Source organism: Diceros bicornis, chromosome 17, assembly GCF_020826845.1.
Source record: "Diceros bicornis minor isolate mBicDic1 chromosome 17, mDicBic1.mat.cur, whole genome shotgun sequence".
Classification (NCBI taxonomy): Eukaryota; Metazoa; Chordata; class Mammalia; order Perissodactyla; family Rhinocerotidae; genus Diceros; species Diceros bicornis.
Window position 1 is genome coordinate 20,456,052 of NC_080756.1, and position 21,604 is coordinate 20,477,655.

General features: G+C 39.8%; 1 long non-coding RNA gene across 2 annotated transcripts in view; it reads right to left on the reverse strand.

Annotated features, from left to right (window-relative positions):
• Window positions 1–21,604, reverse strand: part of LOC131416127 (uncharacterized) — a 93,594-nt gene that overhangs the window by 15,006 nt on the left and 56,984 nt on the right. For both annotated transcript variants that reach the window (XR_009222545.1, XR_009222544.1), the window contains exon 3: window positions 20,735–20,849. This is a non-coding gene — a long non-coding RNA (uncharacterized LOC131416127). The remainder of the gene's footprint in view (window positions 1–20,734; window positions 20,850–21,604) is intronic.

Here is a 21,604-nt window from a genome sequence, read left to right on the forward strand (position 1 = left end):
ATGCTATTTATTCACATAGCTTGTTTCTTATTTTCAGTTATTTCTGTCCTCCGTAAAGTGAAAGCATTAGGGAAGTGAAGTGCTCTTAGTTACTACTATGACTCACAGTGAGTTCAAGTCAGGCACCCAGGACCACTGCCACCAGCAACTGCTGCATCCAAAGGATCTTCCTAAGGTCCTCCCATTTGATGTACTTACTGACCACAGACAGAGGGACTTGACCAAAAGTCATAGGTGTGGCTCTAAGTAAAATGCACTGACAAATTTACCTCATAGGATGTCAAACCTAGAAGGAAACCTAAAGAGCATGTAAGCCCTGAAATTCCTAACTTTGGTAAGCAACAAACTCACCTTAGGAGCTTTTGAAACATCTCAGAATAAGGTCCCAGGGTTGTATATTTTTCAAAAAGCTTCACAGGCAATTCTGCTGTACATTAAAGGCTGAGAATCACTGTTCTAATCTCATTCCTCTTATTTTACCGATGGTAACCTGGGGCCCAGAGAGGTTGCTAGCTTGCCCAAGATCACACACCTGGTAAAAGCAGAATCAAGACTAGACCTCAAACCTCTTGATTCCTGGCCGGGGGTCTTTATTCTTATACTCGCATCCTGCCCCACTGACTGTTCCAAATATTTATTATTATTCCTTCCTAATTCACTTGAAAATGTGTAGTTTAACCATTGATTATTTAAAAACAAATCATAGACTTGCAAAATCTAGCATTTATAAAAGAAGCCAGTCACAAAAGACCACGTATTATATGATTCCATTTACATGAAATGTCCAGAATAGGCAACTCCACAGTGATAGAAGTAGGTTAGTAAATTACCAGGAGCTGGGGGGCAGGGAGGGGTAGAAATGGGTACAGGGTTTCTTTCTGGAGTGATGAAAATGTTCTAAAATTAATTGTGGTGATGGTTGCACAACTTTGTGAATATACTAAAAACCATTGAATTGTACACTTTCAAAAGGTGAGTTGTATGGTATATGAATTATATCTCAATAAAGCTGTTGGAAAAATCTAGCACTAACTTCTCACTAGATTCTAAAAGATTATTTAAAAATTTTACTTACTTCATTCTTCAACATTTCTCTAAAATAATAGGCAGTCTCTAAATGGGCCTTATCCTTAAATTTAGTTTGTCCCTACTTAGATCCATTTCCCAGCACCCTGTATACCCAACAACAGATTAGTCTTCCCAGAGCTTAGTCTAACATTTGGGATACTTGTCCTTCATGCCACCAGACTTTTGTGCCTTTGCCAAGATTGTTCCCTCCACTGAAAAGGCCAATTTGTGTGTTCAAGGCCTTGTTCATATGTCACCTCTTCAAGGACTTTCCTCTCCACCACACTGGAGGTGGCCTGCCTTCCGGGGTATAAGAGGTGACATTTTGTCCAAATGTTTTGATATCACATAAAAAGGGTCATTAGCCTTCCAGCCTGGAATCTTTGGGCCCTTACCACCCACAAGCGACCCCTTTCACTAAATTAATGCCACATTTAATTTTTCTTATTGCAGCACCCCAGGTCTAGCACCAAATTCTGTATCTGTTATTTTGCTTGTTTGTTTTTTGTTTTCTTCTGCCCATTATACTATCCTTCCCCTCCTCACTCCCATCTCACTTCCCACCTCCTCTCTTCATACCTGGCTAACTCTTACTAAATACTCAGGATTCTGGAAAAATATCATCTCTTCCAGGAAGGCTTCTCTGACACCTCCCCTCATCCTTAGGATGGTGGCCAAACTAAAGTAATGGCAAGGAAAGTATAGAAAAATGGACAAATTTGAAAACTATTAAGGAGGCAGAGTTGGTAGAATTTGCTAATGTGAAATAAATGTAAAAATAAATCAGAAAGATCAAACAGAATAAACAGGGAATTTGAGAATAAGAATTGGTAACAATTTACGGTAATTTCATATATGTTTTTTCAAGCTTTATGTCATCTGCAATTTTAATACGATGGATCCTCTGTGTTCTGCCAAACACATCTTCTTTTTTTTTTTTTTAAAGATTTTATTTATTTATTTATTTTCCCCCCAAAGCCACAGTAGATAGTTGTATGTCATAGCTGCACATCCTTCTAGTTGCTGTATGTGGGACGCAGACTCAGCATGGCCGGAGAAGCGGTGCGTCGGTGCGCGCCGGGATCCGAACCCGCGCACTTAACCGCTAAGCCACGGGGCCAGCCCCACATCTTCTTAAACATCCCCTTTCTATAAATTTTTTTTTTATAAATTTTTATTTATTTTATTTATTTATTTTTCCCCCCAAAGCCCCAGTAGATAGTTGTATGTCATAGCTGCACAGCCTTCTAGTTGCTGTATGTGGGATGCGGCCTCAGCATGGCCGGAGAAGCGGTGCGTCGGTGTGCGCCCAGGATCCGAACCCGGGCCGCCAGCAGCGGAGCGCGAGCACTTAACTGCTAAGCCACGGGGCCGGCCCCTAAACATCCCCTTTCTAATATTGCTTTATTGATCCAGGGCCTTTAATGACTCTCACCTTGCTAATGCACCAAGCCTAAACTGCTTTGCTTTAAAGGCCTTCATATCTGGTCCAGCCCCTCCCATCAGCTCCACCCAGCCGTGGTCAGGCTGGGTGCTTCATCCTCCTGCACAGGCCTTGCTCTCTCCTGCTTCTAGCACTTTTGCCATCCCCTTGCCTGGGGCAGTTCTTTCTCTATGCATATCTGAGGGACCATTCTAGACTCAGCTTCATGAAATCCTGCCTGCCTGGTTCATGCCTCCCCATGCCCTCTGAACTCCTGAAACATTCATAGTTGATAGCATCCAATTTAGCACTTAATTACATACGCTCATCTAACATAATTTACTGTTGTTTTAATGTGTTAGTCATATTTCCCTCAACTAGATTATAAATTTATTGAGGGCAGGAACCATGATTTATATTTCTTCAAGATCCTAAATCATCTGGAATGAGATGATCTGGATATGGATCAGACTATGATCTGGATCAGACTGTGCTCAAATCCTGGGTCTCCTACTTGACAGCTATGTGACATTCGGCAAATGGCTTAACTTCTCTATGCTTTAGTTCCTAATATTTAAAATGGACATAATAAGAGCACGTATTTCAAAGGAATGGCTGTACAGCTAAATGAGGCAACTCATGTACAGCGCTCAGCAGATGCCTGGCACATTATAAGAACTCAATAAACATTAGCTATACTATTATCCCCCACATATCATTGAACACTGAGTAGATGCCTAAAAATTAATTTTTGCTGATTTAGTAGGTTGCATATAAATCTCTCTTAGATGCCTAAGAGAATCAGAAACTCTTGGGTTGAGGCAAAAAGGGCGTATTTGTACAGACAATAATTACTTTCAAACACTTATCAGGACAATTTTACTCCCCAAATTTTGAGGAGCATCTCACCATTGCCCCCATGTATTCCCTCATCTGGGCTCCAGGACCCAGCTGAGGAAATCAAGAGGATTATCTCCCTCACTTCATAAGGAAACAGGGAATGGTCATGAGATGGCAAGATAGAACTCAGATGCCTGGAGTATTCTGGTATCAAGTACCAGTCATCTGCTAAGAATCCGTACTAAAGAGTCCCCATTTGTGTAGTTTTCTGTTTTTGATTGTGCATACCTCAAAGACACAAACATAAATTACTGTATTGGCCTGTTAGTAGTTGAGGCGACAGTACGTCTAGTAGAGAGCAAGACAATAATAAAGGTGAGAAGAAGATAATTAAAGAACCAATGCTGAGCTCCAGACACACACTATTATTATATTTTATATTATACCAATTACCATGCATGCCCCTCCCCCCGGTACTCTACAAACTAAATGGCTTCAACCAGCTTATCTGCAAGAGCCAAAGCCTTGAATCCCATGTGGTCCCTGGACTGCATCCTGGCAAAATCCTTGGAACTCAGGTTACTATGGAGAAAACAAATTATTGTTGTGGGGGAGGAATATGAGACTGCAGCAGCTGATACTACCTAGACAGTTGTCTAACATGTACGGGATCCATACCATCATAAAAGACTGTAGAATGTGAACTGCTTTGTAAAGAAATTCTTTGCAGTTATTCCTCTTCTTTTACATTTACGTGTCATATTTTCCAAATGAACGATTAAAAAATAAGAACCGGTTGAGGAACAGAATCAATTTATTTATTTTAGGATGTGAAGATACAAGACACGGAGGCTAGAAGGCAACTGCACTGAATCACAATCTCACCAGCTGACGGTTCCTTTTGTCCAAAACCTCTTTTTTTTTTTAAGATTTTATTTATTTATTTTTTTCCCCCCAAAGCCCCAGTAGATAGTTGTATGTCACAGCTGCACATCCTTCTAGTTGCTGTATGTGGGACACGGCCTCAGCATGGCCGGAGAAGTTGTGCGTCAGTGCGCGCCCGGGATCCGAACCCGGGCCGCCAGCAGCGGAGCGCAAGCACTTAACCGCTAAGCCACGGGGCCGGCCCCAAAACCTCTTAAAATGATGGATGAGGGGCCATAGCTGTCGGGCAAGGTGGAAATCAGATGCAGATGCGGTGGGAGGCCAGAGGTGTCATAAGAGTGAGCACACCTGGCTTCCAGCCTGGCTCTGCCACTACCTGGCTCTGCCTCTTTGGACAAGTCACTCCACTTTTCTGGTCTAAGGTCCCTCATCAGTAAGATGACCAATGAGGGACAGGGAAATCATCTCTAAAGCTGTTTCTAGCACTGACATTTTATTCTTCTGTTGAGCCTAAGAAAATCTAGGCGTTACTCTGCATTGTTTTTACTATTTCCCTAAAACATCAATCTTTCTGTCTCCCTTCCTCCTCTCTCTCTCTTCCTCCCAAACCCTCCCAGAATACACACCCTGTCCTCTTCTCCCTCTGACTTTAATTCCCAAGCCTAAAAATATTGGTTACAATGATGTCCCCTTACATTTTTTCCCCTGGGGGTGTCTAGGAGGCATCTGCTGAAAGCTTGAATTTAAATTTGTAGTTTCAAAGGAAGAGGAAGGATGATGACACTGAATGTCTGGCCATGTGGAGCTGTCTCAAGGCCATTTCCCTACAGGAGCTGAACAGCAGTTCCACACAAAGCTAATGAATATACTGCTTCTCTATTTCCCTTCAAATGGTTCCTTAGAATTAGGATTGCTCTAAAGTCTCCATAATTGTTCTAAACCACACTGGGTCTTTCATTACTGTTCTCTGATATAATTTCTGAGCAAGCAGTCAGCATAAAAAGGGACTAGGTCAGCTCTTTGTGTGTCAGTGCTTGGCAGCACGGCTCCTTTGGGATGTGTCTCCTGGCATCCACCCAGCCCAGCTATCAACAATAAAAGCTTCTCTTTGTGCTTCCAGTAACTCATAAATAAATCTCCCCAATCCCACCTGTTTTCTAGAAGAGCTTCAACCGTATCCTTTACCTCGGATTAAAAAAAAGAGACATGATTGCTGCTTTAAGAAAATAGTTTTTAAATGTCCACTAAGCAATTGTTCCTTTTCATTGTTTCCAACTCCCAACATTTAGATGTGTAATTTGAGTTCCAGTACCTTTAGTTGCCAAGTTCTAAGACTGGACTGCTTTCCCACTTTATGCTAATTGCCTTTTTGAAGCTGCTCAGCCCTGAGTAACTCTCCCGAGTATGGAAAGCGTTAGTTGTGGAAGAAGGGCTCATTACCTGAGCAGCAGGGAAGGCATACCCTCCAGCAGGGCAACACCACATAAGGGGCAGGGCAATGACCTACCTGGCTATGGCTTCAAGAACCCTAATAACCACCCTCAAACGGTGAGAGGGCCAGGACTGTTGGCCTCTGGGGGAGTACCAGGCCAACACTGAAGGAAGAACAAAATAGAGTTCCTATCTAGCTCAACAAGAAAACAGTCAATCTCAGCTGCAGCCCAAACAGGCTGGATTTCTTAAACACCTCTCATTAAAAACCTTCTCTGAAACATTAATCCTCATATTATTGTTCTGAGGTAAACATTAATCCTATTTTCCAACAAGATGTAGAATGAGGTCAAGCACATTATTTCCTACTGCAGTCAATGTTGGAATTAAAGAAATCTGCTGAATCCATTCTCAAAACTACATAAATGAGTCATTTCAGCTGATTCATTATTGAGTTCATATGAACAACATGTTTCCTGAGGCATTAAAAATGGAAGTAGGGATTTTTTTTCCCCTCTGTCACATTCCGCTGGCCATGAAAGAGGCCCAGAAGGACCAGAAGTGAATATTACCAAAGAAAGTCTCCTATCTGTACTCTGGTCCCTATAAAGAGAAACAGATTTCTGTTTGTCCTTACTTCCTTCTCTTTTTTTTTCCTTTTTGCTGCTGGGAAAGATTTGCTCTGAGCTAACATCTGTTGCCAATCTTCCTCTCTTTTTTTCCTCCCCAAAGCCCCAGTACGTAGTTGTATATTCTAGTTGTAAGTCCTTCTAGTTCTTCTATGTGAGCTGCCATCACAGCATGGCTACTGACAGACGAGTGGTGTGGTTCCATGCTCAGGAATTGAACCCGGGCTGCCAAAGCAGAGTGTGCCAGACTTTAACCGCTAGGCCATCAGGACCAGCTCATACTTTCTTCTCTTGTAATGCCAAACTCTGCAAGAGAACTTTGCACATGTTCCCACAATTCAGACATGTCCAAATTTCCCCTTTTTATAAGGATACCAGTCATACGGGATTAGGGCCCACTTTATTACCTCATTTTAACTTGATTACCTCCTTAGAGACCCTGTCTCTAAATAAGTACCACATTCTGAGGTACTGGAGGTACTAGGACTTCAACATACGAATTTTAGGGGGGGACACCATTGAACCCATTTAGACTGTCACAAATAGGGTTCTCAGGGCAGTAGACTCTGGGATGGAGTTTAGCATATGCAATGTTTATTAAGGCTTGTCCTTGGGATCAACAAATGGGGAAAGTAAGGAAAGGAAGCAGGATTAGGCAGAGGGAAAAGTCAAGTTGTGATGCATCCCCAACTGCCTTAGCCAACCCCACAGGGTGCTCTGGAGCAACAATGTCCCTTCAGAGTTGTCCCAAGTTGGGCTGATATACTACACAGGGCTTTATGCTACCACATCAATCAGTCATTGGACCTAGCCACCTCAGGAAGGGGCATGACCTTGGGCGAGGCAGCTCTGTGCAGCAGAGGCAGTCTCTGAAGGGGCTGACAGCTGAGGGCTTCTGCCAACAGCACTCCCGGCAGCCAGGGCAATAAGCCCTCAGTAAAGGGAAATCTGGGCAGGGCGTCATAGAGCCCACCACAATGGCTTTGAAGTCTATAAAAATGGAACATGCTCTGTGTCTTCTGCAACTTGCTTTTCAAAAACTTTTATGACTATTTTCAAACATATGTAAAAGTAGAGAGAATAATATAATTAACCCCTATGTACCCATCATCTAGATACATCAATTATCAAGATTTTACAACACTTGCTTCATCTATCCCTTTCTCTCTAGTTATTATTTTAAAGCAGACTTCACGTCATTTCACTCCTGCATACTTCAGTATCCATCTCTAACAAATGTGGACATTTTCTTAACATAACCTTAATGCCATTATTATACCTAATAAATTAACAACAATTCCTTGGTCCATATTCAGATTTCCCTGATTATCTAAAAAAAATTTATTTTTGTAATTGGTTTGTTTTAATTAGGATCCAAACAAAGGGAACATATTATTTTGTATGTCTCATCTCTTTTATTTATTTATTTATTTTGTGTGTGTGAGGAGATCAGCCCTGTGCTAACATCTGCCAATCCTCCCTTTTTTTTTTTTTTTTTGCTGAGGAAGACTGGCCCTGGGCTAACATCTGTGCCCATCTTCGTCCACTTTATATGGGATGCCACCACAGCATGGCTTGCCAAGTGGTACATTGGTGCGTGCCCGGGATCCGAACCAGTGAACCCCGGGCCGCCACAGTGGAACACGCGCACTTAACTGCTTGCACCACCAGGCTGGCGCCTGTCTCATCTCTTAATCTAAAGCCATTCCTTTTCCCTTTTATCTCCATTCTATTATCTTCTTGAATAATTAAAATAAATTAAAATAATATAGGCCATTCTTAATTTGTTTATTTGCTTCTTAGTGGTTTACTTCACTTGTTCCTCTATTTTCCATATTTCCTGTAAATTAGAAGTTAGCTCCAATGCTTGATTAGATCCAGGTTCAAGGATCTACATCATAGGTAGCGCTGTGCTTCAGACTGCATCACATCAGAGGGCACACAATTTCTGGGTATCCAACTGCTGGTCATGCTAAGACTCATTGGCAGGTTCAGGTTGTGAGCTCTGAGCCCTCCATTGTAAAATGCCCTATCAACCTTTCTTGTAGTGGTATCATCCTTTGATGATCTTTGCCTGAATTAATGATTTGACATTAAGAGTTGCAAGGGGGTGATTTTCTAATTCTGTACTTTTTCCTACATTTATTAGCTAAAATTATTTTGTAAAGAAGTACTATTTGGTTGCCTGAAACATAGTTCATATGGAAAAGATAGGATAAAACTTAATTCTTTCCCTTTAAATTGACAATTTTCAGAATATAGTGACAAATGTTTTTCATTTTTTCTCTTTAAAATTTCATTACAAAATCATGATTTAAAAAATATGGTCAGGGGCCCGCCCCGTGGCCTAGCAGTTAAGTTTGGCACGCTCTGCTTCGGCAGCTCAGGTTCGATTCCAGGGTGCGGACCTACACTGCTCGTTGGCGGCCATGCTGTGGCAGCAACCCACATATAAAATAGAGGAAGATTGGCACAGATATTAGCTCAGGGCGAATCCTCCTCCAGCAAAATAAATAAATAAAAAGTAAAATAAAAAAAGAATTAGCATGGATTAATGGCTAGCTTCCAAAATAAACTGAAGATCAATAAATATATATATATATATGGTCAATGTGTTTCCATCAATTGCAGCAATTGTTCTTTTGAATGCTTATAATATCCCATTTTTGACTAATAGGAGCCTCTTCATGTTAGCTCCTGTGTCCTTTTGAAACAATCTCACTAATTTTTTGAGAACTTCCTTGCTTTCTCGAATAACAAGATATCTCAGGCTCATTTTGTACATTTTATCGTCCCCCACCAGGAATTAGCCATTTCTCCAAGAAGCCCTTATTCTTTTTGGTAGGAAATAGTTTTTTTTATTTAAAAAAAAATTTTTTTTTTCCCCAAAGCCCCAGTAGATAGTTGTACGTCATAGTTGCACATCCTTCTAGTTGCTGTATGTGGGTCGCAGCCTCAGCATGGCCGGACAAGCGGTGCGTCGGTGCGCCCCGGGATCCAAACCCTGGGCCGCCAGTAGTGGAGCGCACACACTTAACCGCTAAGCCACGGGGCCGGCCCCGGAAATAGTTTTTTTTAAATAAACTTTTTGTTGTAAAATAGTTTTAGGGCCAGCCTGGTGGCGTAGCAGTTAAGTTCACGCATTCCACTTCAGTGGCCTGGGGTTTACTGGTTTGGATCCTGGGCGTGGATCTACTCACCGCTCATCAAGCCATGCTGAAGCGTCATCCCACATAGAAGAGCTACAACTCTACAACTACGATACACAACTATGTACTGGGACTTTGGGGAGAAAAAAGAAAAAGAGGGAGATTGGCAACAGATGTTAGCACAGGGCCAAACTTCCTCAAAAAGAAAAAGTTTCAGATTCACAGAAAAATTGTGAAGATAGTACAGAGAAATCTCATATATGCCACACCTGGTTTCGCCATTATTAGCATCTTACATTAGTATGGTATATTTGTCACAATTAATGAACCAATATTGCTACGTTATTATTAACCGAAGTCCATACTTTATTCAGATTTTCTTATTTTTTACCTAATGTCTTTTTCCGTTCCAGGATCCCATCCATGATACCACATTACATTTAGTCATCATTTCTCCTCAGGCTTCTCCTGGCTATGACAGTTTTTTAGACTTTCCTTGTTTATTACGACCTTGACAGTTTTGAGGAGCTCTGGTCAGACATTTTGTAGACTGTTCATCAACTGGGATTTGTCTGATGTTTTTCTCATGATTGGACTGGAGGTTATGGGGTTTGGGGAGGAAGACCACAGAGGTAAGACCACAAGTCTCATCTCATCGTATCAGGGGTTCCTGCAATCAACATGACTTATCACTGATGATGTTAACCTTGATCACCTGGCCAAGGTAATGTTTGTCAGGTTTTCCCACTGTAACTTTTTTCCTCCCTCTTCATACTGTACTCTCTGGAAGAAAGTTATGCACAACCCACACTTAAGGAGTGGTAAATTATGCTCCATTTCCTTAAGGAGAGAGTATCTACATAAATTATTTGGAATTCTTCTGCATAGGAGCTTTGTCTATTCCTCTCCATTTACTTATTTACTTATTTATTCATTCAATTGTTTATTTATATCATATGTACTCATATTTATTTTATATCCTGGGTTTTAATCCAATATTACTTTATTTGTTGCTCAAACTGTTCCAGCTTTGGCCACTGGGCTCTTTCAGTTGGCTCCTGTGTCCTGTTGCCATACCCCCATCATTGTGGGTTTTTTTGAGTACTTCATTACTTTCCGACACTACAAGATGCTCCAGGATCATCTTGTATATTTCTCGTCCTAGTCCTAGAATCAGCCATTTCTCCAAGGACCCCTGGTTCCTTTTACTGGAGCATGTTATTAGAAACAGAAGATAGGTTTGCATGTTGCAATTAGGGCATGTCATTGCTTCTAGGCACTTTCAGCTGACAGATAAAGGAAATATATATACTACACACATATTTATTAATGTTTCCATATGTAACTACTGTATCTATATTAAGTTAAACATCAGACCACACTGATGTCTCCAACTCTAATCCATTATCACATGGATCATTTTAGCGTTCTCCTCTTGCTTATCTGTAACCTCCAACTCCAATAGTAAGAAAGAAATATGGCTCCAATCATCCACCATACATTTACTTAATTGTTCAGTTCCAATGTAGATGTATTGTGGTTTCAGAATTGTTAACTTATATCCTCATGGGAAACAACTTTATTGACTAGAGTACAGTGCTTATGTACGGATCATTTTGCCTTTAGTCTTACAGACTCCATTGATTTCCAAAGTTACTTAGATCAGCACCTTTTCTCTCCATCCTTTTCAGAGAGGTTGGTTTATACATTTGTAATTCTTTTATCACATTCTGTTCTGGGATCCCCTGAACTCCTAAATGATTTGGGAAGTTCTTGAAACTCACAATCTTGGTGCTAAGGGAGCTCTTTGCTACTGGGATGTAATTATTTCTAGACCTATTCAGTGAACAGACCAGGAAACAATTTTTTTCCATGGCCATAATCTTTCTTAAAAAAAAAAAAACAGCTTTATTTAGATATAATTAACATACCATACAGTTCACCCATTTAAAGTGCACAATTTAATGGTTTACAGTATATTCACAGAGTTGTGCAACTATTACCACAATTAATTTTAGATTATTTTCATCATCCCACAAAGAAATTCTGTATCCATTAGCAGTCACTCCTCACTTCCCCCAACTCATTCTCCCCCTCTCCCCACCAGCCCCAGGTAATCACTAATCTACTTTATGTCTCTATGGATTTGTCTATTCTGGACATTTTGTATAAACAAAATCATATAATATGTGGTCTTTTATGTCTGGCTTCTTTCACTTAGCATAATGTTTTCAAAGTTCATCTATATTGTAGCATGCATAAGTACTTCATTTCTTTTTATTGTTGAATAATATTCCATTGTAAGGATCTATTACAATTTACTTATTCATTCATCAGTTGCTGAACATTTGAGTCGTCTTCACTTTTTTGCTATTATGAATAATGCTGCCGTGAACATTTGTGTACAAGCTTTTGTGTGGCCATATGTTTTCACTTCTCTTGGGCAAATAGCTAAGAGTGGAATTGCTGGGTCATATGGTAACTCTGTTTTTAACATTTTGAGGAACTGCCAAACTGTTTTCCAAAGTGGCTGTACCATTTTACAGTCCCACCAGCAACGTATGAGGGTTCCAATTTCTCCACATCCTCAACAGCACTCGACATTATCTTTTTTTGTGATTATAGCCATCCTAGTGGGTGTTATGTGGTATCAGACATTCGTTTTTAATCATAGAATCTTCTTGCATCTATGCTTTTTTCCCAACACGTCTTCTGCAGTAGGAAAGTTTATCAGGTAAATTTCACTTAAAGATGACAGTTTATCCTTGATAAATAGCTCTGAAATAGTAGAAAGAGACTGAAACCTAAATTTAGATATACTCAAGATCAAGACCTAAGTTTCTGCCTTCTTCCATGTATAAAGTGAAGATAATAAGAATATCTGTCCCACATGGTTGTTGAATGATTAAATGAGATTATAGATGTGAAAGTTCTTTGTAAACTGTAAGGCACTATACAAACATCATTTTTACCAGCTATGTGGGATGGTGGAAAAATAAAACCTTTTCCTAATGATGCTCCTTCACATGATGCGGCATTAGACTTTGAGCTCCTAAAGGAGTGAAGCTGTATATTAATCTTTGAGTCCCCAATAGTGTCTAGCACATGCTTGTGCCTGCCACGTTCTCCTTTACTTAAACTCTGAGGGAATACTCAGACCCATAGATAGGTATCACTTGCTTGCTTTTTCCTCAAGATTCATTTTTCTGCTGCCTTCTCAGATCATTAGAATTTCTGTAGGCAGGGGCTCTCCTGGGTCTCCAACTTGTTTGCTTCAAGTCTTGTCTTCTCTTCTTGATTCACCTATTTGGATTTAGCAATTCAGCTTTAGAATGTGGTAACCTTAGCACTACTTGCCTGGAAACTTAATGGGCCACTGCATCTAGCTATTGCCCCATACCCCATATCTCACCTCTCTGCCCAGCTTGGACACTTAGGACACTATTAATTGTATCATCTGGAGAGGGACACTAGGCACTCATGTCCTGTCAGTTACCAAATCCTGAAAATCTGCCACTAAAACTCTCAACATTGGATTCTTCCTTTCCATTTTCACTGCCACCAGTCTAGCTCAGACTTCCATTACCTCGTGCATCTTTTTAAATCATATGTCCTTCTTCAAGTGACTTTGCCACTAGACCACAAAGTAAATGGAAAAGAAATAAGGATACTATGAATTCTGTTTTAAAATAGGATACTAATAGTAAACTGAGCTGTGGCCTGGAGGCACATATACAAAAAGCTAGTGCAGTGAATTTTAAACAGTAGATTTACCACTCATTAGTAGGTCAAGAAATCAATTTAGTGAATTGTGACCAGTATTTAAAAAATGAAATAGAAGAGAATAGGACAGAAAATATCAGAAGGTATTATGCACAGTAAGAGTATTATTTTGTTTTGGGTATATAATATGAATGCAAAATGTATTTTTTACAAGGGGTCAATGGCCAAAAGGTTGGAAAAACACTGAACTAGTGGTATTCTATATGTTATGCTAAAAAATTATTGGAAACAACCTAAACGTTAATTTTGATCCATATTTAGCATGAAAAATTATACCAGAAGGCCTATAAAGGATTAGAACTCAGAGTTCTTGGGTTTGAACTCTGGCTCTATAATTTACTTGGTGACTTTCAGCAACTTACTTAAGTGTTTCGTGTCTCAATTTTATCATCTGTAAAATGGGGATAATTTAGTACCTGTGTCTGATAGCTATAATGAGGAATAAATGAGTTCAAACCAGTAAAGTGCCTAGAATAGAGCCTGGCACATAGTAATAAATTGAGAAATGTTAGCTATTATCGTAAATATTCTCAAATCATTTAGCAATAGAAGTCAGGATTTTTAAATCCCATTTTTCTAACAATTAGCATTCTAAGTCAGCTCATAAGCCTTCTCACACATAAGCATATCATCCATAGACCAGACCTATCATCTACAGATTTCAATAAAGACTCTCTGGGTGATCATCTCAGAATCCAAAAGCCACCTACAGATGCTATTATGAGAAAACTATGCTGTTCCTGAAACCTGCTTTGTACCTCCTCTCTTAGACATTCCCAGATATACCCAATGTTCTGAGAAGATGTGGATCATACCACAGTCTGTCCCATGTCAGACGGTGAACACAATTTCTACCAAGTCTTATGCTTGAGGGCACATGCTGTATGCCCTCATTTAATAAAACTTGTATTAGTACATATTACTGAGCAGACAACTTCCTTCATTTATACAATCTGAGGAGTTCAGCAACATGATGCCCAGTGACACGAGGATGGACTCTGTTTCACTTAAGTTACACTGCTGATGCATTGCTCTTTGAGAACTCTCTGAGTGGTTTTCTGGTAAATGTTTAACGAGCTCTGAGAGAGAGGAAAAAAAGCCCTGATTTGTAGCATTGGTCAATTTCCATGGTGTAGATGCTCCCATCATGACAAATTTCAAGCTACCAATGTGATGTCACTGAATACAGTACAGAGTTGGGAAGAGGTGCATAGAATCAGTTCTCATGAGCCCTTACAAGCAGGCCCCAGCACACTACCTGCATGTGACTATTTCATGTTTTCTGCCCAGTATGTATGTAAGAAGGAAAGCTTTTTTATTTTTTATTATTTTATTTTATTTTATTTTTTTGTGTGTGTGAGGAAGATCAGCCCTGAGCTAACATCTGCCAATCCTCCTCTTTTTGCTGAGGAAGACTGGCCCTAGGCTAACATCCGTGCCCATCTTCCTCCACTTTACATGGGACGCCGCCACAGTATGGCTTGCCAAGCGGTGCGTTGGTGCGCGCCTGGGATCCGAACCAACGAACCCCGGGCCGCCGCAGCAGAGCGCGCGCACTTAACTGCTTGCACCACTGGGCTGGCCCTGGAAAGCTTTTTTAAATTTAAAATTTTTTCAATTATGAAATATTTCTTTGCTCTGAAAACACCAATTCAGTGGATTTTTTGATTATACAAAGGGAAAGGAAAGATTCTATTCTGGAATGAAGATTTTGAGACAATGTGGCTCCAAGGCACTGAATCAACCTCTGGATAATGTAAAATGTTACAGCTCTCCAGACTGTTCTTTTAAAAAGGCATTCTTTTCTAAATTAGAATTCAGACCACACAGTCCCTAAAAATGATCTCCAGCTCTTATTAGACAAGGAAATGAGAAGAGGAGATCAGATGAATGCAGAAAGGCTCTAGGAGCAAGTCTTTGCCTCACATGGAAAAAGAACTACCAGGTTGACTGCACTGGGGTTGCAGAGCACAGTCTGAACCACTCATCTAAAGATCCACTGAGTGTTTTTACATATTGAATAACTTAGATTTGGGGAAATGCAAGGATGGGGAATTGTGGGGTTCTGGAGGATTGTCTTGGTAGGGCCTTATGGTAAACCCAGAGGCAGCAGACACTTTGAGTCTCAACTACCCTATAAGGGGACAGAGGGACTCCAGAGCCTATACCTTGACACAATCATGTACTACACAATTTATTCTCATATAAAAAGCATTCTCTATTAAACAGAATATATAGAGTAGTGGTTCAGAGTCAAATGCTAGAGCCAGCTAGGTCTAGGTTTGAATTTTCATTTTGCCACGTATTAGCTTTGAGGGACCTTGAGCATATTATTTAACTTCTCTGAACCTCAGTTTCCTCAAGTGAGGAAAAAAACGAATATAATTGTACCTATCCCCAGAATTATTTTGAGGATTAAATTAGATAATACATATAAAGTCCTTAGCCTTCATTAGGTGCTCAAAAATTAGTAACAATGACAACAATAAATATCTCTTCAGGCCCATTTTTGAAAGACGGATGCCTGATGTTAAATAGATATTTATGTCATCTCGGCATCAATCTTTTCTAAATCTCACCCCAGATTTGCAACTGTTTCCAGAGTTACAAGTTCAGAGCTATAACTGTCTATGTCTGGGTAGGAGATACACAGGAAACAAATTTTTTTTTTTATTGAGGTAACATTGGTTTATAATATTATATAAACTTCAGGTGTACATCATTATATTTCAATTTCTGTTTATATTACATCATGTTCACCACCCAAAGACTAATTTCCATCCATCACCATACACATGTGCGAATCACCCCTTTCATCCTCCTCCTCCCCACCTCCCCTGTGGTAACCACTAATCCATTCTCTATCTCTACGTGTTTGTTTGTTGTTGTTTGTTTTTCTGCTGAGGAAGATTCGCCCTGAGCTAACATCTATGCCAATCTTTCTCTATCTTATATGTGGGTCGCCACCACAGCAGGGCTGCTAATGAGCGGTGTAGGTCCGTGCCTAGGAACCAAACCCAGGCCTCCAAAGTGGAGCGTGCCAAACTTAACCACTAGGCCATGGGGCCAGCTTCTGTTTATTGTTGTTTTTATCTTCTATTTATGAGTGAGATCATTTGGTATTTGACTTTCTCCCTCTGACTTGCAGGAAACAAAATTTAAAGTCTGCATTTGAGTAAGTGGATTGTATTGATTTGTGAGGTTCATCTAAGAGCCAATGTTTAATTCCAAGAGACAATGTCAGTTATTTCTGGGGATGATGCTGAAATGGATCTTTATCAGAATCTTCTGGACTGCTATTTGAAATGGTGCCATCATTTGTACCACCGCTTCTGTGGTCAGTAAGGTGATCTCAAGCTGTCAGCAAACATAGACGGGACCATCCTGCCTCAGAACAGGAAGTCATGTAAATCTGACGAAATCGTTCTTGTCTATGTTCCTGGTCTCAGACTCTTTATTATGCACTTAGTTAAAGCTGGTGACACCAGAATATAAACCTTACTTTAATTAAACCATCACCCAGGGTCCTCTTAGTGCTCTGCACTGAGAGAACTGGCATTCATGAAGAGGAAGCTGAGGATGAACTCTTGGTGTGAAGTCTCCATTTTATACTGATTTTCACTGAACACAAGATGGACTGTTTACAGTAGGACCATTGGGGATAACAGAAGCTGGATTTTGTGCAATGATTTTTATCTCTGGTGTTTCTGGCACTGATTAAGGTTTCAGGCAAACAGAGGTACTGAAGACCTAACAACAATCGCTAGGGAGCTTCCTGGTTGCCAGCAACAGTAAATACCACAGAGACACAAGGACTCAGGCTTTCACACACGCACAATGGAACCTGGAGCCTGGTTTCTTATTTCAGATACAACAGAGTCCTCCAAGTAGAACACAACAGCTTCTTCTTTCTCCCCTTATATTAGATTTTTAAAACTTTGTACAGAAACACATATCACCCAGGAGCCTGTACGACCATCTTGCTTCTAAATTTGTCCAAGAACACATATTCTAATCTCCCTCTTAGTACTGTCCCTTTTTACTATTTTGAGGGAGAAATGGAAGGAAATAGTGTTGTATATCTGACTTTAGAATTTTAAATAATGTATGACTTGTTTAATGTGTTTGTAATTGCCAGTCTTATGTAGGAGTTACAGTTGATTTCTACCCTTCTGAAAATATTTAGGAATACTATCTGAAAGATCTTTTTCTCCAAGTTTATTCCCTAATTTGTTTTTAGAAAAGGTAGAAGCATACAGAATATGAAACACAGCACTGGCAGTTTAAGATTTTTCCATGACTCATTCAAGGAAATTGTGTAATAGCCTTCCTCTGCCAACCTCACACACTCTTCTTCTCAAATACCTTCCTATTTTTCTTTTTTATTCCTCCATCCCTGTCTCCTTTTCCATCCTTTGTATACGCCATTAACTTTTCTCTCTTTTCTCTAAGGCTGTAAAACTCTCTAGGGTATAGTCATGTGGTCTGCAAGGTTATAAGGGAAAACTGAAGTACCCCCAAGCTTGCTGGTCTGTTTCCTAGCAACCACAGGATACGTTGCTTAGTAACATGAGGGGTGAGAGTAAAGTCACTCTTACATATCTAAAACTACTGAAATCATTAAAAAATATTAATAGTGGGCTTATTTATTAAAATATACTAAATCCAGAGATAATCTTACCATGGAGGGGACTTATTTCAGGCCATGCTATCTTGAGTAAACCTCTGTATATCTTATAATCTGTATATTAGAATAACAGATTGCTGTTCTTATAAAAAGATGAAGAAAAAAACCCACAGCCTTTTCTAATCCTTTCTCTTCAACACGTGCATAGTCAATGTTTAAGGGGAATGGAGAAATGTTTCCTAAATGATCTTTTAGGCTGGGCAGATGAAGAACAATGCAGCATTTCCTCTCTTCTGCACATGCATAATTGATTTTTAAATCTAAAGATGGAGAAATGTTTCCTAAAACAACTTTTTAGGCTGAACGCCATTGGGAATTGAGTCTTTCAGGATCACAACCATCTGGAAAGTAATTCTCTGTCAACTTATCCAGGGGTTATCAGAATTTGGAAATACTGAACCACACCACCCAAAAGCATTAAAACTCTGTAGTTCCAAAATGGTAAATTATTAATTCTAAAAGAATACTATTTACTGAATTAGATCTACTGAATCAGAATCTCTGGTGCAGAAATTGGGAATCAGTATTTTTAACTAGCGCACTAGTTACTTTGGCACATTTAGGAAATACTGGTGTAGAGGATGATTCCAATATGTTACAAAGGGTTATCTTCCACTCTTTTGGCTCTTGGATTTATACATGTAACACTTAGTGTAGGTTACTTTAAAAAAGATTTTTATAACTTTGGACATGCTTCATTAGGAAATGGTTGAACATTTTAATGAAAAATTCATATGGTTATGTTCAATATTCATATTGCATTACTACAATAAACGTTAACAACAATTTTAAACAGTTAAAAATATATACATATACATGTAACACTTAAAGAGAAAGCTTCAAAGACCAAGTCCTATATATTCTGCCACGTCCTCTCCTTGAACTAGGTCCTTTGGCTAATAAAATTAGTCAAGCTTTAGAAGATTAGTTATTTGTGGGGCCGGCCCTGTGGCTTGGCGGTTGGGTGCGCGCGCTCCGCTACTGGCGGCCCGGGGTTCAGAGCCGGGCGCGCACCCACGTACTGCTTGTCAGGCCATGTTGAGGCAGTGTCCCACATACAGCAACTAGAAGGATGTGCAACTATGACGTACAACTATCTACTGGGGCTTTGAGGAGAAAAGGGGAAAAAAAAAGGAGGAAGATTGGCAATAGGTGCTATCTCAGGGCCAGTCTTCCTCAGCAAAAAGAGGAGGACTGGCATGGATGTTAGCTCAGGGCTGATCTTCCTCACACACACACACACACAAAAAGAAGATTAGTCATTTGTTCATTCTGCAAATATTTATTAAGACAATTTTGAAATATAATTGACAGGATTTCGTGATCAGTTAGGATTAACTTAAATGAGTTAATATGCATAAAGTGATAAGAATAGTGTCTGGCACATAGTAAGTATTATATGAGGTTGTTATTTTAATCTAGCTTGGTAGACTAGAAAGAGAGTGACAATGAATAGATCTTGAGAATACAGAACAACTAAGAACATAGACATCTGAGAAGGGTAATGGAGAAAAATAACTAATTCCATTTAGATTTATTGTATTTGAGATGCCCGCAGGTCATCCAGGGGGATAAAACTAGAAAGAAATATGATTCTTGGGCCGGCCCCGTGGCTTGGCGGTCAGGTGCGCGCGCTCCGCTGCTGGCGGCCCGGGTTCGGATCCCAGGCGCACACTGACGCACCACTTCTCAGGCCATGCTGAGGCCGTGTCCCACATACAGCAACTAGGAGGATGTGCAGCTATGACATACAACTATCTACTGGGGCTTTGGGGGGAAAATAAATAAATAAATAAAATCTTAAAAAAAAAAAAAGAAATATGATTCTCAAAGATGGGGGGCATGTTGTATAAGATATTTTAAAAATGAATTCTGACTTTTTATGTGACTAGCTCCACATAAAAATGGGCCGGTTATAATTCTTCAGTACTTCACTTCTAACAATATCAATGCATCTATATCTTTTGGAAGCAGTAAATTTTTTTTTTTGTTCACTAGTAGATCAATCTCACCCTGTTTTATCTATAACATGGAATTAATTAAGACAAAGATTTTGAGAGAAAAAAGGAAAACACACATTTGAATGGTTGGGGGAGGGGACTCTGGAGCTTCTTATGATTACTATTAAATCCCTGTAGTCAGCGCACCATGGCAACCTTCCCAGTCTGCCACTTCATTTCCATCTGCTGTGAGGGGAAGGAGGGGCGAGACAGAGGCGGTTCAGTGTGCATTCCTGTGAGTGTGTATAATCTGGGTTAATGAAATGCAACCAAATTATAAATTGTGTTTCATGGAAAACTGAGATTATCTACTGTCTTCTCACTTTCTTCTCTTTCTCCTCTCCTCAGGATGCCTTCGAGCCTCTTTAAGTTTTGTCCCCTTTTTCCAAATGTCAGATTTCATCAGCAGGCTTCAGTAAACCACTTCCCAAATGACCCTGAGCAAAATTACAGATTAAAAATGTGTATCTCAGAACATATATATTTTGTTAAAAAGAGTGGTTCAGTAAGTGACTGAACAGCAATGAGTGACCTCAAAGCATAGTATTACAATACTGGAGATATATTTTTAATGTTACAGAGTACAAGTGTTTATTCTGTTATTTTATGTCTTACTTCTGGAATAGAAATTCATTAATATTTACCTCTGCTATACACATTAAAGTCCTTCCCAAAATAGATGAAACTCAGTTACTAGGATCACCAAAGATAATTCTTACCATCATTATCCAGAAAACACTATTATTTAGTAATATTGCATTGTGTTGAAGAGAGTTTAAGAAAGGTAACGGTAAGCTTTAAATAAAACTCTGAATTCAGTTGTGGGGTCATAGTCTTACCTCAATTGTTGGAAGTTGGACGTTGGAACTTGGCCAAGGTGAACGCAGCAGATAGTCTTTAAAGGCCATACATAGTGAGAGCCAATTCACTCAATACATTGATCAGTACTGAACCCTAAGATGAAGATAAATGTAAATTCATCATGTCAGCGCAATCATGTCCATCTCCTTGTTTAAATTTGGAGTTTGAAGTGTGTTTTTATTAGAGAATTTAAGGGAAACCTACTTGCTTGAGTTTATCGTTTTACACTCAAACCTGCATGAAGGAGGCAGGGTGAGGTAGATAGGTATAGTCATTTCACAAAGGATGCAGAGGCAGTGATGTGGCGTGAGACAGTGAACACCACAGTGGGATGAAGTTGGGAAATGTGACCCAATTCCGTGTGTCTGGCAGCTCCTGCACTGACCTCTCTCTCACAGCACTCGACAAAATGTATTGTAATAACAGTTTCCATTCTTGGGTCTTGAACTTCTCTGAGCCAGGAAACATGCTTTATGTCTTTTGTGCCAAGCCCTTGCTGTATAGTTATTTCCTTGTCACTAAATCCAATAAACATTCTTCTGTCCTTATTAACATCCACTGGGCAATATTGATATCACTCAGCACTCTATTTTGACAAAGGACAGTCCTTCTTTAAGTCACTCTTGTCATCCACTAACCAGCAATCTTCTAACCAGTCTCCCTGCCTATGTTCCCCCATCCCCAACTCTGTTCTGTCTATTCTCTCTGCACACAGCAGTCAGAAAGATCTTTCTGAAATGCAAAGTTCATTATTCCTCTTTCCTTTAATGGCTCTCATTGAGTTTGGAATAATGTCCTTTCATAATTGATCCTCTGCATAATCCTGCAGCCTCATTGCTCCCCAATCC